Source organism: Rousettus aegyptiacus, unplaced genomic scaffold (genome assembly GCF_014176215.1).
Source record: "Rousettus aegyptiacus isolate mRouAeg1 unplaced genomic scaffold, mRouAeg1.p scaffold_m13_p_5, whole genome shotgun sequence".
NCBI lineage: Eukaryota > Metazoa > Chordata > Mammalia > Chiroptera > Pteropodidae > Rousettus > Rousettus aegyptiacus.
The window spans coordinates 90411979-90434441 of record NW_023416308.1 but is presented as its reverse complement, the minus strand read 5'-3'; the positions used below and the strand labels follow the sequence as shown (position 1 = coordinate 90434441).

The 22463-nt window shown below is 41.8% G+C and overlaps 1 protein-coding gene across 13 annotated transcripts in view; it reads right to left on the bottom strand.

The window, feature by feature from the left end:
• Positions 1 to 22463, bottom strand: part of NAV2 (neuron navigator 2) — a 678828-nt gene that overhangs the window by 166513 nt on the left and 489852 nt on the right. The window lies entirely within an intron of this gene.

Here is a 22463-nt window from a genome sequence, read left to right as displayed (position 1 = left end):
AATAAATAAACTAAATGTGGTGTATACATACAATGGAATATTAATTCAATCTTTAAAAGGAAGAAATTCCAACACATGCTATAACGTGGATGAACCTTGAAGATGTTATGCTAAGTGCAATGAAACAGCCATGGAAGGACAAACACTGTATTGCTCCACTTATAAGCGCTACCTAGGGTAGTCAAATTCAGAGACAGAAAGTAGAATGGTGGCTGCCAGATACTAGGGGAGGAAGGAATGGGGAGTTAGCATCCAATAGGTACAGAATTCCAGTTGGGGAAGATGAAAAATTCTAGAGATGGATGCTGGTTATGATTATATACAAGGTGAATTGCTTAATGTCTTAGAACTGTATGTTTTTAAATGGCTAAAATGGTAAATATATTAGTATATTTTATCGCAATAAAAAAAAAAAAAACAGGACTGTATTTGGCTGTAAGTAACAGAATTCTGACCACCTTGGCCTAAACAGGGAAAAGGTTCGCTACTTTATTTCTAGTGCTTAGCACAGGGCCTGGCACACATGAAGAGCTCAGCAAATGTTGGTTTAATTTTTTAAAAGTTTCTCTGTTAGTTTTATGGTTAATGAATCACACGAAACTGTATAGTTTTGAATGTTACCTCATTAGTATTATTCTATTCTAGCTTGAAAAGCAACTTCTGCTTCAAAGGAATAAAGTGGCTTCTTCCTCCTTAGACTGGCCATCACCAAAACTTTGGTCAAACTGTTTACTCTAACTTGGATGCCTCATCGCACCCTTCATTACCTCACATCCATACCCAGCATTAGCCCCCAGTCTACCTTCCACGCCATCTCCTCCAAGAAACATTTGGAATTCCCAAACCGAAAGCCATCTCTGTTCATCTAAAGAACCATAAGACACTGTCAAGACTTCACTGGGGTCCCTGACACTTGCTGCCCCGCACTGTGGTCGCACTTAGCTTACTTACAAGAGTAGCTGATGTACTAATAGGTTCCCAGAAATGGTTGTTGGAAAAATCAAACAAAGAAAAACTATTACCCACACTGGATCCAGCCATATGACTCAAAATTAAAATCAGGTGTGTCTGGCTTTTCCCTCTTGGCTAATCGTACCAGTTGTTCTCTTTAAAGCTAAGCTAAGTAAACTCAAAAGGCCAGAAACCTTGGTGATGATGTTTGTGATGCTTTTAATGCTTTCTCTTCTATGTACGCTGGAAATTTTGCTAGAGCAGGTCACTGAAAAAGTCACGTACGAATATTCCAGTCTCTTGTGAGGGTGTGCCTCAAATCAATGTGCAGAATGTAAAAGTGCATTATTGTAACAGACTGAAGCCATCGATTTCCTGCGTGAGCCACAAAGTTCCCAGTTTTCCTCAGTGACTTTTTCACCCCGGAGGAAGTAGGAAAGAGGCGGACAGCTGGAGTAATTACAGTGTGTTTCTTTTTAATATATGACAAGGTAATTATTTTTCTTCAGTGGCTTATTTTGGATAAAACCAAATGAAACTATGGGTAATGAGGTCATTTGTTTCTCTGTTGGTAACTAAAGAGCAGTAAAAGAAAATCAGGAAGTGCTATTTTCCTACGCAGTTTTCACTACATTTTCTCCAGTTTTACAAGGTACGTTTCCAAATCCCACTTAATGGCATAAAGAACTGGTAAAGCTAAACAAAGGTTAATTTGCTGGAAATATTAGTATACAGTTGGGTTTATGTTTGGCCTTATAATAGCACCTTAAAAAGAAAATAAATTCTTAAAATAGCGCTCTCCTTCCCATACACCCTTTACCTCAATAGGTGTCCTACACATATTTTTTTAAAATCTTCCCACTCAGCTAGATAAGGAGACAAATCATTTGACTGCTGACATCTGAAGGAAGATACTTTTAAAAATAAAAAGTGTTCCTATTCTTTATCTTTCATTTCTTGAAGCCAGATCACCCTCGAAACACCTCCTTCCTCTCTCTTGAACTTATTTGTTCAAAATCCCAAGCAATATGTTTCAGGAGAAAGCTTTTGTTTTAATTGGTCAAGCCATTTCTCTATCTTGTACCATATATGGCTATGAGAAAGTACAAAACTGGCTGTAGAAAATCTTTTCCCTTTTTTCAAGGGTGTATAAAATTTCGAAGATTATAAACACTTTACAGGGGGCAAATCTCATTCTTGCAGGAGGTCACTGTCCACAGCTAACAGCTCTTTGGCAGACTGCAGTGGTTGGACGCTATTGTAAATACATCCTTCTAAGGTACAGTTAAGGAATTCTGCAGGCCCCCTTCTTTAAGATACCAGCCCAATCTTTCTACTTTCTCCTGGGTCAAAGGACTGACACTCCAAAATAGAAACCACCAAACCAGTAGTAAACCAAAATGCATTCCATGGAACAACACGAACAGGTAGTAAGAGAGGAGGGGTTCTAGGTTCAGGTGTGTTTGGAAAACAGAGGGTGTTTTATTACGCTTCACAGATCGCATTCTTTACAAATTGAAAACAAAATGCTCCACTAGCCAAAAGATTACTAAGTGCTTTATTGGCAGTGGTCTGGAACCGAACCTACAATATCTTCAAGGCATGCCTGTAGTAGTCAGTTTTCTCGCTTGCAGGACTTCTCAGAGCTTTTAATGTGCTTTCTTGCCCTGGGAATATCCAAAATGATGATGAGATGGTGTGATTCCTAAATGTATTTTTTGCCCTAGGACTGATTTTGGTAAACACTACCTGAATGAAAGGGGCAGAAAATGGTCACAAAACTCAAATCGGAAAAGACAGCTGTTCAACAGGTAATAGTCATAACCAGGAGGGCTATGCAAAGGAGGAGAAAGATATACCTTTTCTTCCTGTAATCTAATAGACTGTGGAATGCTCTCGTGATATGCTTTTTGGGCATTAAACATTCTTAATGTGTACCTGTTCCCTTTTAAAAGGATTAGTAGAAGGTTCTTCACTAAAGCCAAAGATTACATGAAAACAGGAAGCAGAAGTCATGGCTGCTCAGTGATATGCCTAAAAAGATTTCTATCAACACTTAGGCTCACTGTGACTCAGGCCTGGGGCATGGTAGCCACAAAAACTGATGTTTTCTTGGCCTGTATTAATACGGGAATGATATTCAGAATAAGGGAGGCGAGCATCTTACCCTGCTGCGCACAGCTCAGAACAGAGCTAGAATGATTGGAAGTGTTCAGAATTTTGGACCTGGAAAGGCTACTTAGAGATCCACTATTTTAAGTCACTCATTTCCCAAAAAGAGAACAGAGCCTTAGGCAGGTAACGACTACTCCAAAGTCTTGCAATCAGAAAATGGCACAGCTGTTGTTGAGCTTCGGACTCTGGAGCTTGTTAAATAAATAAAGCAGCTCTGCTGGCCTTACCTGAAAACCTACTAATTCAGAATCTCCAGGGATGGACCCAAGCAGCTGGAGTTTGAACTAGCTTCCTAAGTGGCGGTTCCCCATATTGAAATTCAAAAACCAGGCATTAAAAAATTCAAGTTTTACAACAACATACTGAGAAATTGTAGTATGACCAGGATAAGAACTATCATTTGAGGATGACCTTAAACCACTCTCAGTGAGGAGCAGCCGAAATGATTGAGACATTCAGCTTGTGGAAGAGAGGACTTAGGAGAAGGCAATAGTGGAATAACTATCCTTTCCCTCCGGTTTTTCTACCCCAAACAAGAAAAGCAGGATGCTGACTCAGGTATGTTCTGAATAAGAGTATGTGGACAGCCCAGGAGGGAAGCAGGGCTGAGGAAGGGAGTGTTCATAGCAACTCTGGAAACGAGGAGTTAAGCCAACCTGTTTTTATGTTCTTTGCTTCACTTTTACCAGAGCAGCTCTCTTTACATGTAAGATTTTCTTTGACAAAAGGTTTCCATGGAAAAAAAAAACTCTATGATATTAATAATTACATATTAATAAGAATAGCCAACATTTACGGAACCTGCACTTTGCTCCAGACACTGTACTAAAACGCGTTTTTATTGTATCAACTTCATTTGCAAGATAAATCTACTGAGGTTGGTAATTACGATTCCACTTTACCAAAGAGGAAACTGAGGCACGGGCTTCGGTAGGTTACCCAAGATCAAACGGCCTAGTGCCAAACAACTTTTATCTCAAGTCACACTTTAGGGGCACTCCTAGTCTGCCCCACCTTGAGAAGAGACAATGAACTCTCAAAGTATGTGCTCCTCTATTGGTACAAGATATAGTACTTTCATCAAGTTCTTCTGTCAACAGTTTTCAGAGACTCTACAGTAAAGTTCTCTGACCTTTAACTCCTTCCCTGAGGAAAAAGAGAATTTTTCCCTCCAGGAGGTTCTTTTTAAAAATGGGACTGTCAAACATTGAGCAATAATTTAAGTATGGTTTTTGTTCTTCAAAATGTAGGATGCTGGCAAAATGTAATCTTTCTGCTGTTATTTTTTCTGCCAATCAAAATCAGAAGCCAACCAAAGAACTAACTTATTATATTCCTCTGGGGAAATCAATGCAGAAACTGAGAGTTGAATTGGACTATTATTCACTATCTATGATTGTATTATGCCAAATGTGCAGGAACAGAAGAAAAAAAGCAGCAGTCATTTATCCTGATTCTGCCAAGTTTGCAGACACTTAGTATCAGGTAGATCAAATAATTTTCAGGGCTTCATGAATGTCACTGATCTACCACAGCTCTACCAGACTTTTGAACTTTTTCACCTGACAGTTGTCTTAATGAAAAAGCAGAACTTTTCTTCTGAAAAAACAAAACACACCAAGGTAGAAAACACCACTAGAGACTGCTCACAGGTTTTGCTCACCCAAATCAGGAAGCAATTTCCTCCAGGTGCCTGTTTTGTTTTATGCAACAGGCCCGACTATGACAAGTTGGGGGTAGATTGAGTTTTGTAAACGGAGCATTCACCCTAGTAACTCTTCTGTAAGGCTAAGACATCTTTTGAAAACAAGATAATCATGATGAGGTGGGAAGAATGCCAAGGTAATTGTCTTATTCTGCTATGTGCTACTCATGTCACCTGCAGAATCACGCGATCACAGAATTTTGTAGATGGGTTCAAGTATAACTGAATCACTTGGTAACCTGGACTTACTGAGTCCAGCTGAGCTGCAGTTTATTCATAAGAAGAAAAAAAAAAAACTAACACCAATAACTACCATCTACTGAGTGCCAACCATGTGCTGGGTACTGTACTATACTGAGTGCTTTAAATAACTTCATTTAATAAATTCGTTTAATTAATGATTTCATTAATTCACACACAAGCATTTTATGAAGTGAATTTACTACAGCTCATCTTACCCAAGGCCTTGGCTAGGAATGGGTAGAGCAAGACTTTGAATACTAAAGTTCATGCTCTTGAGCCATGGACTCCACTACATGGAGATGGTGACCGAAGCTTTCTTCCTTCACCATGGGGAGCAAAGGAGTAATGATGGGAGAGCATCCTGCAAAATCTCTCCATACAGATTTTCATTTCCCTTACTAATATTGAGCTTTCTTCAAGTGAGGTATAGCTGTAGCAAATACTGGTGGAATTGTCTTCGATAAGCAGAGTGGGGCCAGGGGACACCCTAGAAGCTGTCTCTGACTCAGTTCTATAGAGGAAGACACAACTGCCCTTCCTGAGGCCCTGTGCATTCTAAAGTATCCAGGTTTCACAAGTAGCTCCCCATGGCCCTACCCAGGCAAACTATAGGTCACTGGCAAGCTTTCCTCACTCCTCTCTGAACCAGGGCCCCGTGTGCCTCCTCCACCTCGCCAGGCTCACTGGAGGCAGCCCAGTTAACACACAGCTCTCGCTGTCTGCCGCAATGACTCAGACACTCCTGGCAACATCTGCTCTGTTTCTGTACGACTCAAAGGGCTCTTCACATGAGTGCTGGTGAAAAGGGATTCAAGGAGCTTCTCACCCATATGCAGGGCTATGAGGTATAATGTGGAAACCAGGCTCGCTTACGAACCAGCTTCAAGGTTTTAATGCATACTTACACATGCCAAAGCTTATTAAATGTTCCAGGGGATCTTTGTCATCTTGAATAATGAATTCTGGAGGCACAGTAACCAGGGATGTGACTGAGGCTAAAAGTTATTTGGCAACATTTCTTCTTGGAATCCTAAAACAACTACAACATTTACTGTTTGTTCCTCTGTCCATCCTATCCCATCCCTCCAAGTACTCTTGTATTCCAAGTACTCTCCCAGGTGCTGGAGATACAGCAATGAATATCTGGTCTACACCTGTAAGGGGTTCTAAGTCTTGTGGGTAAGACCGATCATTAAGCAGAAGTAACAACAACGTGTGACATTTGTGATTGTGGAATGTTTATGGAGTTGTGGATCACAAACAAGGTGGGTTACCTAATTCAATCTGGGAGCAAGGAGGAGTCAAGAAAGTCATTCAAGCCATTTTCTATCACTCCTGTGTGGAACTTTTAAAACTTAATTCTTTACATAAGTATTAAAAGGAAATAAAGTGTGTAGCCACCAAAACCTAGAGATTAAAATCAAACTCAGAAGAACAAAATATATAGATTCTCTACTTAATCAGGGTAAAATCTGGGAAGCCAAATGTATTCATGATACTAATCACAACCAGGAATTCTGGGGGCATATCCATTGCATCCAGGCATAATGAAAAATGGGACACATAACTCAATTGGAATGTTATTTTTCCCTGCTCACCCAGCACACATATACTCTCTTCATTTAGTGCATGTATTGGATTTATTTCCACGATAAAGGATCCTTACAAGTCACTTCCCAGTCCAGGCTGGAAAAAAACAGGCCAGCAGACTCGATTCTTACATTCTTTCCCAAATCTGGCTGACAAGCCAAAAGCAAAGTTCAAGGTTTCAAATAATGTGAAACCAACTACTAATCTAGCTATTGCCAACGGTCAATCCAGATGCCATAAGCTCAAGGCAAATAACTAAACTTTCCGTATTAAGAAATACATATCAAAATAACAAAGATGTATATGAGTGACAGAGACCCAAATGCAATTTTATACTCCCAATTTGGGACTTAAAAGGGGAAACGAAGGCAGGAAAAGACAACCAGCATTAGCTCCACACCGACAAGGACTGAGCTTGGCAGCCAGGTTCTTTTCCTGAATCTTCACAGCCGCTACCTGAGGGCAGTATCAAGCCCACTTTACAGAATAGTAAACTGTGGCTTTGGAAGGCTGAGTCCCTGGCCTGATGCCACACAGCTTGTGAACGCAAAGGGGAGATTCAAGCCGAGGTCTTTCCAACATGAAAGCCACATGCAGCTTGCTGCCCCAGCCTCATTCTCCTTTGTAAAAATTAACTGACCTGTGGGACAAAGCTATGGAGTATGTTTGTATGTGTGTGTGTGTGAAGGGAGGATGGGGGAAGGTAGCAGAATACTTCTAGGAAGCTGTTAGGGTAATATGAGAACTGGAATTTCTGTTAGGATGGGAAAGTTGTCTCTGGTAGTAGAATCCATGATAAGCCACTTGGGCTGCAAGGTGAAGCTGGGAGAACCTGAATGTGGGAGCAACTGTCTTACAGAAGGGAAAGAATTGCTGGGTTGCATCAAAGAGAAAAAAGAGGGAAAAGAGAGAAAAGAAGTGGCTGAGACCAGAAAACTCGGGGACATATGGGATGCAACATTTCCCTCCTTGTGACGATAAACTGCCCCAAGAGTTACTAAAAAATATAAAATGATTCCTGTGAGTAGATATTCTTTGGAAACCGGCAAGGAAGAAGGCTTCTGTGTCTGGGCTGTTGGGGCGAAATGTAGACAATCTTCACAGAGAGCAGCTGGGGGAGCAGTCCATAAGAACTCACAGAAATCCTGAGGTGGGTTCCAGACCATTCAGTCAGATCTCCCAAGAGCAGAAAGGTCTTTGCATGTATCTGGGCTGGTTAGTACAGGTTGAGCATAGCTGATCTCTAAGGTACACCAACATAGCCTGTATCTATATCAAGGGCCAGTCATGCATCTCTTCCTCCTGGCCTTAGTTTGTTCTCCTTTACCTTGCACAGCATCCCCACTTTCCTATCTCATTTCTCCCTGTCAAGGTCACAGCCCAATTCATCCTGTTCTCATCTCCCCATCCTCTGCATTCATAGGTCTTAACCCGTGTGCTTCCTGCAGACCTTCGATTTCAACAGACTTAGCTGACTATAAGTACATATTTCCTCCTCTAGGATAGAAGTCAGCAAACCTGGGCCTGAAGGCCAAATTTGGTAAATAAAGTTTTTGTAAATAAATTTTTTGTAAATAAAGTGTTTTTTAAAATAAAGTTGTAAATAAAGTTTTACTGGAACACAGCCATGGTCATCCATTTATGTATAGTTGCTTTCTCACTACAATGATAGAACCGAGTAGTTACAACAGAGACCCTACGGCCTACAAAGCCCAAAATATGTATCATCTAGCTATTTAGGAGACAGTGTGCCAACACTTGCTCTATAATATTAACTCCTTGAGGCCAGGGGCTTTGCTTTATTAATGGTCTTATTTCCGGTTCCTGATACGGGATAAATGTTGCTTAAAAGGGTGAATGCATGCATGAGGGTTAGATAAATATATCATTAGGTCTGGAACCTAATACAATGGTTATTGCAAAAATGATAATTAGAAATGCTTTAAACAACTGAAAAAAGATAAGCTAGCTAACTGTATTTTCTAGTTAAGCCAGTTAATAGCAATGAAAATTTTATGCTTTCAGGTACATTGATTTGTGTTCTCTTAAAAGCATATTATTTCTTTTTTTTTTTTTTTTTTTTTTTAGTAAACTTGGGTCTAATTGAAAACTCTGACATGTTAGGCTGCATCCCTGAACATCAGTATCCATTACCAAAAATCACAGATACAGCTTCGGATGTTATTTGGAAATAGGCTTTCTCGAGGAAACAGAGTCTAACCTAAAACATAAAAGAGGAATTAGAAACTTGGTGTGAAGAAGAACGAGGAATGAGGAGAGCAGAAAGCGTTTAAACAAAGAGCGGCACTGACATAGACTGGATGTGTGACAGCATCCATCCCGTGCAGGAAGCTACTAACTACGCCATACGGCAGAAGCTACAGGAGAGAAGGCAGGCCAGCTCACGGGGGTTCTGTAGGCCAAGGTAGTGCACCTACCGCCTCCAAATGGTCAGACAGAGAGGAGAGATGGGAATCAAGGGCTCCAAGGTCCATGTTCTAGAGGTTCATGTAACTACAAATTCCTCCTTCTCAACGAAAGTAATTTTCTTCTTTATGAAATATCAGACAACTTCTGCCTGGGAATACCCCGCCTACCAAAAACTAAGCCCCCGGTGGACTCCATGAAACCATTATCATAGCTGGGAGAAAGGCAACACTCCATAAATACGCATGAAATGAATACACTGAATTGGTGCAGCAAAACTAAGTATCGTCTTTGAGTTAAAATGAATTATTAACTGGAGGTAGTCAGCTACCAACCTTTGGAGATGGAGGAATGTGAAAAATCAATATGATTTTAACAGCTGGTACTAGAGCTCCTCTTAGAAGCTTTGTTTAGGAAATACCTTGGGTACAGACCACTCCAAGTATGGAAGATGAGGCTGTTGGGAGCGTGGTCTGGAAGGAAACAAGAAAGCAGATAAATTGCTCTACACAAGAGGGAGAGAGGAGGAGGACATGGAACAGTACAGTAGAAAGCTGGAATTTTAAAAACAAAACAAAAAGTGGCCTCTGGGAAATTCCCAGTGGCAGGAAGCGGAAGACTTTCAAGAACAGGAACATTCAACATTTGACTTTAAATAAATCATATTGCAACACTGTACTGCTCCAAGGCCCTAAATTGTCAGGAAAAATCTCCTATGCCCAAAGCCTTATGTCATTCTTTCGAGGAGAGAATGAGTTCCAGCAGTTCCAGTTCTGATTTACAGGGTTTGCCAATTTCTGTAGTGTAAATACTCCTACCATGGCAGATTTTGAGCTACCAATGTGAGAACAGCAGTCTTTCAAAACTCCACAAAATTTTTAAATTGGCTTTCATGCGCTACTACAGGCTGGCTCAGTGTGTGGCTGGATCAGAGTCCACAGCTGGTATCTAGGTTAAAGGCAGCGTCCAGGGATTAAGTCCTTGTTTTATCTTCGACAAGAAGAAGTTTTATCCAGAGTTACATTAGCTTTTGGAGACCAGGCAATACCCGTGAGAGGGGAAAGAAGGCAGAGAGATAAGAAAGGCATAGAAGTGGGCGCAGCTAGTGTGATGCCCCTTCTGAAAGAGGAGGAGCCTGAGGCCCACAGAGCATGCTTACTGCTCAAGGTCATTCTTGAAATTAGCGGTAGATCTGGGACTAGAGCTGCAGCTTCCTGCCTTCCTCATGCCTCAAAGTCCTCTTAGGGAAAGGCAGGCACAAACTTAGCTTGCAACCAGGCAAGAGCACACACACAGGCAGCTCTGGCTAAAATTTCACATTTTACTAGCTTACCATTTGGAGAATTTCTGACCCTCTCTGTATGAAGGGAAAGAGCTCTGCCAGGGATTTGTATGAGCTTAAGTAAACCAGCTGACAGGACAAGAAGGTCCAACTAGGGTAGCCAGCAGCAAAGGAATGAGCGGACAGACTTATCCAAGAATTTCCAAGGATGTGGGTGGAAGCGGCGGGCTGATGGGATATTCCTGACCATGAAAGGATCCCCGACACCCACGCCGATTGGCAGGAAATATGAATAGCAGAAAAGGGAGGCCCTTTTATGTTCTTCATAAGTCCCCAAACACACACATGCAAAATGAACCAAGGCAATGTCTCTCTCTCTCATTGAAAAGAAGATCAAATTAGGCATCCTAAATGTTTTTCAAATGATTTCTAGCCTGGTTATGTTACAGAAAACAGGGCAGAGTGATTCAAACCTGCTGTCAATACAGAAGGAAGGAAAGAAAAATGCCAGCTATTCTGCAGCTGTCCAGCCAGAATCCTGGAGGAGCTGCTTTCATGACGACTCTGATGCACAGACACAAGCCAACTTCCAGAGCAGGAGTTAAACCAAATAAACCTGAAGGATATCAATTTAGGAGGCAAGTCTTTAAATAGCAGCCAGGAATGTATGGGTTCCCTTGGACAACTCAGATTACATGCCCTGTCCCTGCCTTTAGTAAAACTATGCACTGAAAATGTCTGTTTAATATAGTTTCCCTCGGAGTTGCCAATAAGTTTTCAGCTCATGGAAGTCAGTCTGGATGCAAATATGCTGGATGAGCAAATGTACCAAATGATGCTCCCTGGAGGGGCAGACAGGGTACAGAGAGAAATAAGACACAGGCAGGCACTGTCCCTAAGAAAATTTTTCCAGAGTTAGGAAGAGACATACATACCCACAGGGCCATGCTCCCAAGGACGAAGATTTCTAGTTAAACTCGTGATGGTCTGCATGAAGATGGACATATGAAATGGACTCTGAAGGTGCATTCATTCCTTTAACGGATGTCTATTCTATGACAGATTCAAGGGACACAACCATTCTCACGGAGTAGATAAGAAGAGTTGGGCGTTTGAAAATATTATATTTAAACACATTTTTTTTGTTTCATTTAATCAACATTTTAGTAACCAGCAGCACAGACATTAAAGTCCAAATGTGATTAGGTAGGATACAAACATCTGCTCAAAGCTGCGGGTGTTTGAAAGCAGAGCAGCTTTTTTCAAGAGACAGAGATGCATGAGAATCTTTTTTGTTTTTTTTCACATTTTTTTTTTTTCTGCAAATAAGGGAAAAATGTCCTAGGGTCCAGATTTAAATTCCATTTCTACTTTTTCTATTTCAAAACCATTGGCCTTAGCGCATCTTGCTTTTGAGCATTCACTAATCTTGATTTAATGAGATAAAGTTAAGGAATTACTACCAAACACAGACATTTTGCTTAAAAATTAGAAAGTAAACACTAAAAGAAGTTACTGGGTGGAGCTCTGACCTAGCGGTATCTCAACAATAAAATTCCTAAAACCCATCATTTCACTTATGAGAACTGATCGCCACAGTCGCTCACTGCAGGAATTCTCACAAAGGCAGAACTGCCTTTTGCTAAGAGACACTGGAACTTACTGGGACTTAACTGGGCCAAGGACTTCACCACCAGAGCTGTCAGGTTCCTTGTGTCCACTAATAAACCTGTCACTGGATCATGATGGGTCTTCCCTTTGACAGTAAGTCCACCACCATGTCAGCAAAGCTCCTTGGGTGAAACTTTTGAGTCTCTCCACCACAAGTGCAGCTCTGATCCCAAGCTGGGATCTCTCCACAATGGATTTCTGCCCTGACTGGTCCGTGTGAGCACACTAGGTCATTCAAAGGCTTCTAGTATCAATTCCAATGTGTGGGGGAGTGGCGGGGAGGGAGGAGTACCCCGCATTCCCAAGCAATTCTCCATCACCAGTTGGGTATCCTACAACTCAACTCAATTCTGACACCATCTCCCTGGCTGTCACCCCTGCTTCTGACTGACCAGCTGTAGAATGGAGGTTCCCATGGGTTTCTCCTTGGGCTCAATTAGTTTTGCTGGAGTGACTCACAGAACTCAGAGAAATATTTTACTTACTAGGCTTCCAGTTTATTATTATAAAGGAACAGTCAGAACCGATGCACAGGGTGAGGTATGGGCAAAGGGTAAGGAGCTTCCACGCTCCGCACTCTCCCCACATCGGCATGTGTTCAACAACCTGAACGCTCTCTGAACCCAGTCCCTTTGGGTTTTTACAAAGGCTTCATTATATATGCGTGATAGATTAAACCATTGGCTACTGGTGGCTGAATACAATCCCCAGCCCCTCTCCCCTCCCAGGAAGCCAGGGGGTGGGACTAAAAGTTCCAACACTCTAATCACAAGGTTGGCTCCACTGGCAACCAGTCTCCACCCTTAGGTGCCTTCCAAAAGTCATTAACACACCAAATGACTCCTCTCTGTCACTTACCATTTAGGAAATACTAAGAGTTTTAGGAGCCCTGTGCTAAAAATGGGGATGAAGACCAAATATATATGTCTTATTAGAAATCACAATATTGCCGTCAAGCACTGTCCAAGGCCAATTTGGAATTATCTAAGGGTTCTGAGTGAGAAGACTGGGCAGAACACTAAACAGACTGAGGAAACCTGGGTTCTAATCCCATTTCGGCCGCCATCTGTTCTTTCAGGAAGGATTTACTGAATATGACGAAATGCTCCCTGTGTTCTGGGAATTCAGAGTCTAATTTGCTGGGTAGAATTAAGAAAGTCACTTTGCCTGCTTCAGACAGACACATGCACATACTCAATTTTCATTTCCGATTATGCCATGCTCCCTCTCAAGCCCTAGTCGTTGGTCATGTTCCCTCTGTCTAGAACACTCTTTCTTTCTTCTACAAAGTTAATTCACCACTCATCTGACATTTGCTGGTTTTGTTCATAGCTGTATCTCCAGCTGTTTGTATGGCACCTGACACAAAAGAGGGGTGCAATGATTAGTGAATTTAGTCAAAATTAGCTTCTACGATCGTATGATGGTTAAAAGCAAAGTACTGGCTTTGGAATCATGCAGATTCTAGTTCAAATTTAAACTCTGGCCCTTGACAGCTGTATGATGTAGGTAAGTTGTTTAACCACTCTGAGCCTCAGTTTCTCTATCTGTAAAATAGAGAAGACACTACTAACACCCACTGGTAATGGTATGAAGGAGTAAATAAGGCTATGCATGCGAGGTACCTGAAATACCTCCAGCCACATAAGAATTCCTTGATGACCAGCAGCTCCTATTACCATTATCTTTATTATCATTGTAACGATGTCCTTTCCTGTTCACAACCCATCACTTCGCCTTCATTGCAAAGCAGGCCTTACAGTTATTTATGAAGCAGGCATTTTCAACATCTGCTTGCTGACCCAGGTAAGGCTTTATGACAGTGATGAAGAGGGGGAGGAAGATGATGGTAGCAATTACTTCCTCTGACCCCCCCCCCGACAGGCCTTTGTTTCCCAAAAGCCCATAAGAGAAGTGGGAGAAGAAAAAGACCAGCTCAAGTCTGCTCCTGGGGAAGTGCTGTCCCCAGACTCCACAGGATCCCCTGACCACAAACCACGAAAAAAACGGCAAGATGCTTTAACACCCGGAATCTCCTCCTTGCGCCTTGGGAATCTGCTTGCTGAGGGCATGGAAAGCTGTTTCTGTGCATTAGATCAATTGACAACCCAAAGCTACAATCTGTTTTTATCTGGATCAAAGGCAGACATATAATAAATATCCCAGCTATTACTTAAAATTCCCAGACCAGTACCAAAGGCTCCCTACGGCGCGGCTCCAGAGGGGATGGGCAGGCAGTCCATTACCTGCCTCTAAGCTCTGTTTACTGTTTGGGGGTCTCTTGGAACTGAGGCGGCTTCTGGAATTGGGTTCCCAGAAAGAGGAGGTACGTTCTCTATCCCAGGAACCATACCATCTGGACTGGATTAAAGTTAAATAGATAAAGGGAAAAGAGGACCAGAAATTTTCTTCTTTGCTACCCTTGAGGCAAAGGTAATACCTTCATTTTATCGAGGGGACACTGAGGCCCCGGGAGGGGGAGGCACTTAGCCAGGTACACTGTGGGTGGGGGCAGAGCTGAGGTTGGAACACTGACTTGAAGACGGCTTGAAAGCACATCATTTTTTAAAGCTCCCTTGAGATATAATTCACATATCATAACATTCACCCATTTAAAGTGCATAACTCAATGATGACCGAGATCTGATTTTAAAACAGTACAGCAAAAAGAAACTGTAGCCATTAGCAGTCACTCCCCATAGCCTGCTCTACACCCCCGGCCTGACTCTACTCCTGACAACCAGTAATCTACTTTTTGTCGCTATAGATTTGCCTACTCTGGATATTTCATAGAAATGGACTCATATAATATTTGGTCGTTTGTGACTAGGAAGCTATTTTTTAATGGCAGACTGTAGCAGCAGACCTCCCGGTTGCTCACTTGGATAATGATCCAGAGCTGTGCTGTCAAATACAGTCGGCACCAGCTGAGTGTAGCTATTCAAATTAACGTTGACTGTATTAAAAATTCAGTTCCTCATTCTTACCAGGCACATTTCAAGTGCTTAACAGCCACACAGAGCTGGTGGCTATCATATTAGACAGCAAGATATAGAATATTACCATCGCTGCAGAAAGCTCTATTGGATAGTGGTGACCCACAGGACACAGAGGCATTTGCATATTAACACAGACCTGCTCTCTGCTCCTTCTGGAAGCTACCTTCACAGATGGAGAGTGAGAGCCAGGAACAGCTCCAGGGAGGAGGGTAGGAGGGGCGGATGGAGGGAATGAGTGGGGGGCCAGTTGGAGCCAACCCATTCCTCCCACCCTTCCCATCCCTACCTCAATGTTACTCTCAGTGCCAGGGAGCTCCCCTTCCCCCCTCTCTCCCCAGACCTGAAAAGTTCTCTGTTTAGTTAAGCTCATCCAAAAGGCAGATATGCCAAAGCCTTTGGAAGCACTTCAAGGAATCCAGCCTCTACCTCAGCCCTTTGATGATTTCTAAAGCATTTCATGCCAGAAGGTGATCTGAGGGGCTCCTTAATGAGACTGAACAGTTGTGATCAGTTTCCGGCCAGCAATGGCTACTCTGATTGCCAAAACGTGACCACTCTGGCTGACCAACACCCCAAGGCCAGAGTCATGGCATCCTGGCATGTTCAGACAGAAGAAAACTCAGAAATCACCACGCCCAGTGTTGGCCATCCACCCCTTTCCTTGGGCTGTACATTAGTTCAGCTACAATGCCTTTCTCTTACTATCCAAAGATGCATCAGTCATCAGCTCCCAATAGTAGGGTAGTAGGTTATTTCAAATCGTGAGTTCAGATGCATTAATATGATCAGAGAGCCCAGACTGAAGGATAATGGACAAACAAAAGAATAAATAGAACCACATTCAGAAAAAAAAAAATCTTTTACTAATCAAAGCGTCCTTTGTTCCAAAACACTGTGCAAAAAACATCAATCATGGCCTTTTAAAGTTGTTTTAAAGGAAGATAATTAAGTTGGCTAATATCCTATTGTTTAAAACTCTGCTGAAAGATATATCTTCTTTCTTCTACTTTAGTAGCCAATTCGTTTTTTTTTTTTTTTTAAAGACAATCAAACAAATGCCTTTTCCAATATGTTTGCCTGGCTAAATCAATACTTTTATCTTGAATTCCCCCTCCCTCAATCAGAAGCAGTGGGGGGATTTAAAGAATCAATAGATTAAATTTCTAAGATATAGAAACAAAAGATAACAAGATGGATGGATAGTTACCAAGCTACGGTAAGTGTTCACTTGCTAATGAACTATTCTTTTAGTGAAGGTGACTCTATGTTTCTTGATCCCTTGGTTTTCAAAGACATTCCTCACCATCGTTTATCTACAAGAGACAAAGCTAAACAGGATGAGGTGGTTATGTGGATACTTTAGACTTCTGATTTGAAGCAACACACCAGGAGTGGGAAACTGGCTCTTTGGGGTTCTCAGTTCAGCTGCTGTGACTACTCTGCCCCTTGCAGTCATTTCTGACTTTATATACTCATAAATGCAAGCATTCAACAGACATTACATACATAATTCAGGATGGGTTTTTTTTTCCCATATGTTTCATCTCATGTCATCTTCAAATTAAGGTTCATGCTACTCTCATTTCCATCTTAGAACTGAGGAATTGGAAGTTCAGAGATGATAAATAATCCATCAAAGTCACAGGACCATTAAGCGGAATTGCTGGGACCAGACCCCTGTGGTCCTGAACCCCAGTCTGGCATTCAGATCATCTTCTTCACGTGACAACTTGTCCCAGTTGGTATGGAAAAGAAAAAGCAGAGGAGCCTGGCTATCTGAGGACCAAGGATCCCAAAGACATGAGAACCAGCTTAAGCAGAGCCAGAGCTGTTTTGCAGGATGCGGCTTTCATGGGTAGTTCCTATTTTGGCCAAAGGGGGACACATAAAGCAAGCAGGGCTGGTGTCTCCTCAATGAATGGCACGTGTCTGCTAGTCAGGGAGAACTTCTGTGGACTGGCATAACCAAGGAGGCTTCGGCCACTTTCCCACCAAGAATTCTCGGGACTAGATGCTCCCGTACATACTTATAGGAAACTACAAGTATGTCGCAGCTCACTTTTTATGAGCTCGGTATTCTCATTTTCATGTGACTGCAATGACAATAACTACCTTGAAAAGTGAAATCAACTAATCAATACACGTTTATTGGGTCCAATTTATATATTGTGGTAGACTGCGAAAACGACCCTAAGTCTCCACCCCACTCTGTATCACATATGCTTTGCATTGGGACTTTGCAGCACCTCCCTCAATAGGTAGAATGTTTCCCACCCTCGTGCATCTGGGCAGGCCTTGTGACTTGCTTCGTCCAACAGAATGAAGCAGAAGAGAACTGAAGTCCCCTTTCAGAGTTCAGGCCTTGACGGGCCTTTTACATGTTAACCCTCTGTCTTGGAACTCATCCACCATGAAAACAGCCTTGACTAGCCTGCTGGAAGATGAAAGATGGAGTGAGGAAAGCTGGGTTGTCTCAGCCAAGGCAAGTACAGAGCAGCTAACATGCAGTCGACCACCCAGATGACATCAGACCTACGAGCAAGAGCAATCAAGATCACCCAAGCCTGGCACACCTCAGCAGAGCAATCCCATCTACCTGTAGGCTTGTGTGAAATAATAAACAGCTATTATTTAAAACCATATTTTTTAGGATCTGGGGAGATAAGAAAGGTCAAAACCCACTTTACCAACCTTATCAAGGCTGGAGGGTTCAGAAAAAGGTTAGGTCCCACAAGTTTCACTATTATTTACTATTTCCTAGGTAGTGACAGGTTTGCAGATGCTCTAGGGGACAAAATCATGACTTCTGATAAAGGGTTGGAGACTGAGATGGCTCGGAACTCGGCTAAAAGAGCAAAAGCTTAGAGTCAGGCAATTCAGGTTAGAATCCTCGCCCTAGTGAATATGTTCTATGTGAAAAAGTCACTCTCCCTCACTGGTACTGACTCAGAGTAAGATGAACTTGATAAGAGGTTTCTGGCTCCCTAAGAAAGTGTATTACTGAAGGGCCAGAGCCTCATTCAAACACAAACAATAGAACAGAATGAGTCTACAGTGCATAGGAATCTTTACAAACAAGGTCCAGTTTCCTCCCTGTAAGGTGGGCTCTCTCCCTGGTTTTCCCTAATGAATGTTGCTCCCTAGAGCACATATGTGAAATGGATTTTTAAAAATAATTCTGGGCTTCTTGGCCAAGAAGGTAGAGTAGGTAAACGCTTTGCTCACCTTCTTCCATGACCACATCAAAATTACAACTAAACTGCAAAACAATTATCATTGAGAAGTACCTGAAGTCTAGCTACACAGGAGTCCTATAACTAAGGCTATACAGAAGAAGCCAATTCAAGACTGAGGTGAGGTGGAGAGGCAGAATGGGCTGGTCTCAAACCCATCTGTGGCAGTTAAAAATCAGGGGTATATCTTGGCTGCAGAGGTCCCCACTGAGGAGTAAGGGATCCCAGCCTCACATCAGGCTCCCCAACTCAGGGTTCTAAGGATGAGAAGAGAAGTCCCCATAACTTCTGGTTATGAAAATCAGTGGAGATTATGGCTAAGGGAGATGAAGGATGGCTGGAGTCTTAGGTCTACCTCTAAAAGGGCTCATGCACAAACTTACTCACTGAAAGCCTCACTCACTCTGAGCTCCAGTACTGGGGAAGCAGCTCGAAAGGCACCAGGGATATTGAGAGAGTAACTCAATCGTCTGGCTTCAGGGCAAGGGCTGGAGGGGCAGCATTCTCCCAGAAAGAAGTGCTGGCAAAAGCCATTGTTCCTTTGTTGAGCGTCCACTCCCCCCCCCTCCATCCCCAGCCTGCACATGCAGGTGGGCACTATATCTGATCTGAGTCTCCATCAACATGGCTAACACCGTTCGACCTGCCCTGGTGATTCTCTGAGAATCACTCTGCCCCACCCAACATGTGGGCCCACCCAAGCTGCTTCCAGTAGCTTCTTCATAAAAATGGCCTGTTTTAACTCATGCTGCAAACTTTCCTAAAATTTCACAAAGGTTCACAAACCCCAAACAAGCAGCATCTGGCCTCAGTGTGCCCCTAAAGCTCTTGCTGAGCAGCTCTAAGCCTGGCACTAGCAGTAGCCGGCCTTGGTCCATAGCTTAGCTTCTCCCAGGCACCTCCAAGCCCAGCATAAGTGGCAACCACCTGCAGATCACTTTGTAGCTCATATCAAGTGGCCCCAGGTACGGCACAGGTAGCGGCTGACCTTAGTCTGTACCACAGTCCCTCTCAGGAGGCCCCAGGGCCAACATACCTTGGTGGCTAGCTTCAGACCACACCAGAGCACCATCCAACCACCTCTACAAACAACGTACCCAAAGGGCAGACTGGAGAGGCACCAGAGCCCTGGTAAAGCAAATCCTGCTCTGTAGGGTCAGCCCTTGTGCAACAGCTCCTCTACCTTATTTGCTGGCCAGTCCTCACAACCAATCAGCCTGAGTGTCAATTCCTCTCATTGATGTGCCAACAATAACCAAGGCTCAACTACAACAGGAGGGCACATGCAACCCACACAAGGAACACACCTGGAGCATCCAGCTCAGGTGACCAAGGAGACTATGCTACTGGGCCCCACAGACACCTGCTACAAAAAGCAACCCTACCAAGATCAGGAGACATAGAAGCTCTACCTAATACATTAGAAATAGAGGCAGCCAAAATGAGGAGACAAAGAAACATTTCCCCAATGAAAGAACAGAACAAAACTTCAGAAAAAGAATGTAACAATGAAGACAAGCAATCTACCAGATGCAGAGTTCAAAACACTGGTTATAAGGTCGCTCAATGGTCTCAGTGAGAATTTTAACGAAGAGATAGAAAACACAAAAATGGAGAGAGAAAACATAAAAGAAGAGATAAAAAACATAAAAATGGAGATAAAAAACATAAAAGAACCAGTCCGAAATTAAGACAATAACTAAAAATGAAAAATACTTTAAAAGGAATAAATAGTAGATTAGCTAAAGCAGAGGGCCAAATCGGTAATTTGGAAGATAAGGTAGCAGAAAACACCCAATCAGAACACCGAAAATTAAAAAGAATCTAAAAAAATGAGGATAGTTTAAGTGGACTCTGAACCAACATCAAACATACCAATATTTACATCATAGAGAGAGGAAGAAGAGATGGAGCAAGAAATAGAAAACTTATCCCAAGAAATAATGACAGAAAACTTCCCTAAACTAGGGAAGAAAATAAGACATATAAGCTCAGGCAGCACAGTCCCACACAAGGTAAACCCAAACAGGTCCACACCAAGACACATTAAGTAATAATTAAAACGTCCGTGCTTAAAGACACAGAGAGAATTTTAACAGCAGTTAGAGAAGAACAGTTAGTTACTTACAAGGGACCTCCCATAAGACTGTCAGCTGATTTCTCAATAGAAATTTTGCAGGCCAGAAGGGATTGGCGCGAAATATTTAAAGTGATGAAAAGCAAAGATCTACAACCAAGATTATTTTAACCAGCAAAGCTATCACTTAAAATTAAAGGAGAGTAAAGAGTTTCCCAGACAAGAAGAAGCTAAAGGAATGCATCGCCATCAAACCAGTGTTACAAGAAATGTTAAATGGACTTCTTTAAGAAAAAAAGATAAAAAAAATACAAACAACATATTGGCAATACCTGCATATCTATCAATTATATTAAATGTAAATAGATTAAATGTTCCAATCAGAAGACACAAGGTGGCTGAATGGATAAGAAAACAAAACCCTTACATATGCTGCCTATGAGAGACTCACTTCAAATCGAAAGACACACACAGACTGAAAGTAAAGGGATGGAAAAAGGTATTTCATGAAAATGGTAATGAAAAAGAAAAAAGAGCTGAGATAGTAATACTTATATAAGACAAAATAGACTTTAAAACAAAGGCTATAACAAGAGACAAAGAAGGACCCAGTAATTCCACTTCTGGGTATTTATCTAAAGAACCTCAAAACACTACTTTGAAAGGACATTGCATCCATATATTCATTACAGCATTATCTACAGTAGCCAAGACATGAAAGTAACCTAGGTGTCCATCAACAGATGAATAGATAAAGAAGATACAGTTCATATATACCATGAACTATTACTTAGCCATAAAAAAGAACAAAATCTTGTAATCTGCAATGAGATAGATGTATCTGAAGTGTCTTATGCTAAGTGAAATAAGTCAAACAGAGAAAAACAAATACCATATTATTTCACTTATATGTGAAATCTAAAAAACAAAAGATGAACAAACAAAAAGAAATAAACTCACAGATACTGTAAGCATTTTGATGGTTGCCAGATGAAAAGAGGGTAGGGAAGATGGATGAAAAATGGGAAGGGATTAGGAAGTACAAATTGGTAGTTACAAAATAGTCGTGGGGATGTAAAGTATAGCCTGAGGAATATAGCCAGTAATACTGCAATAACTATGTATATTGCCAGATGGGCACTAGATTTATCAGGGTGATCCCTTTGTAAGTTATGTAAATATCTATCAATATGTTGTACACCTGGAAATAATAATATTATGTCAACTGTAACTGAAAAATAAAATATTAAAAAAATAATTCTGCATGGAGAATTGCCTGAAGATATGCATAGCTGGGTCTTCACAGAAGAGGGCAGAGAAATGAATCCAAGTGTTAATCGGTGAAGCCGGCCACAAATAATTTCTCACTCAGTAGCCATGACTTATTTTATAAGGCAGGGGTCTTTGCCTGTGGCCTCTCTGATGGCCTCAGAGCATGAGCTCGGCAAGTTCAGGACAACTTATCTGAGAGAAAAATCTTCCCTACATGTGTAATTAGAGTCAAAGAAGTTATCACTAACTGTACACAGGCAGCACAATCAAGAAGTGCATTTTTTGGAATGAATCAAGAACTGTGGGGAATACATGTGGTTATCACAACTTTCCAGGACCTACTACAATCACATCAACTCTACCTTTTCCTGAATTAATCCAATCCTATATTTTCAAGGGATCTTAGAAAATATCTATTTCAACCTACTTGCTAAGATAAAAAAAAAAAATCCCACCTCTAGTAACCTTAGCAAGTAATGATCTGACTCTGTTCTGTTCCTGAGGTCAGCAAACTCTCTACTCCCAAGACAGCCTGTTCAACTGTGAGAAGGCAAATGTGATAATCGGTTTTTTTAAAATAGAGCCAAAGTGTGCTTCCTTGTCATTTTTAGTTCTACCTTCATGGCCAGAGAAGAAAAAAGAAGCCGGCTCAGGATATAGACTTCCATTTCTAAAGGAAATTGGTCTCTCTTCATATGACTGTTTCCTACAACATCCTTTGTTTCTAACCTTTGGGCAGGAGAATGGATGTTCTGAGCAAAGCAGATTTTCTTGCAAATTTCATCTCTGGGTCTCACCCTGGTTTCATCTAATCCAGAGAATTAACTTCATTCCGCCT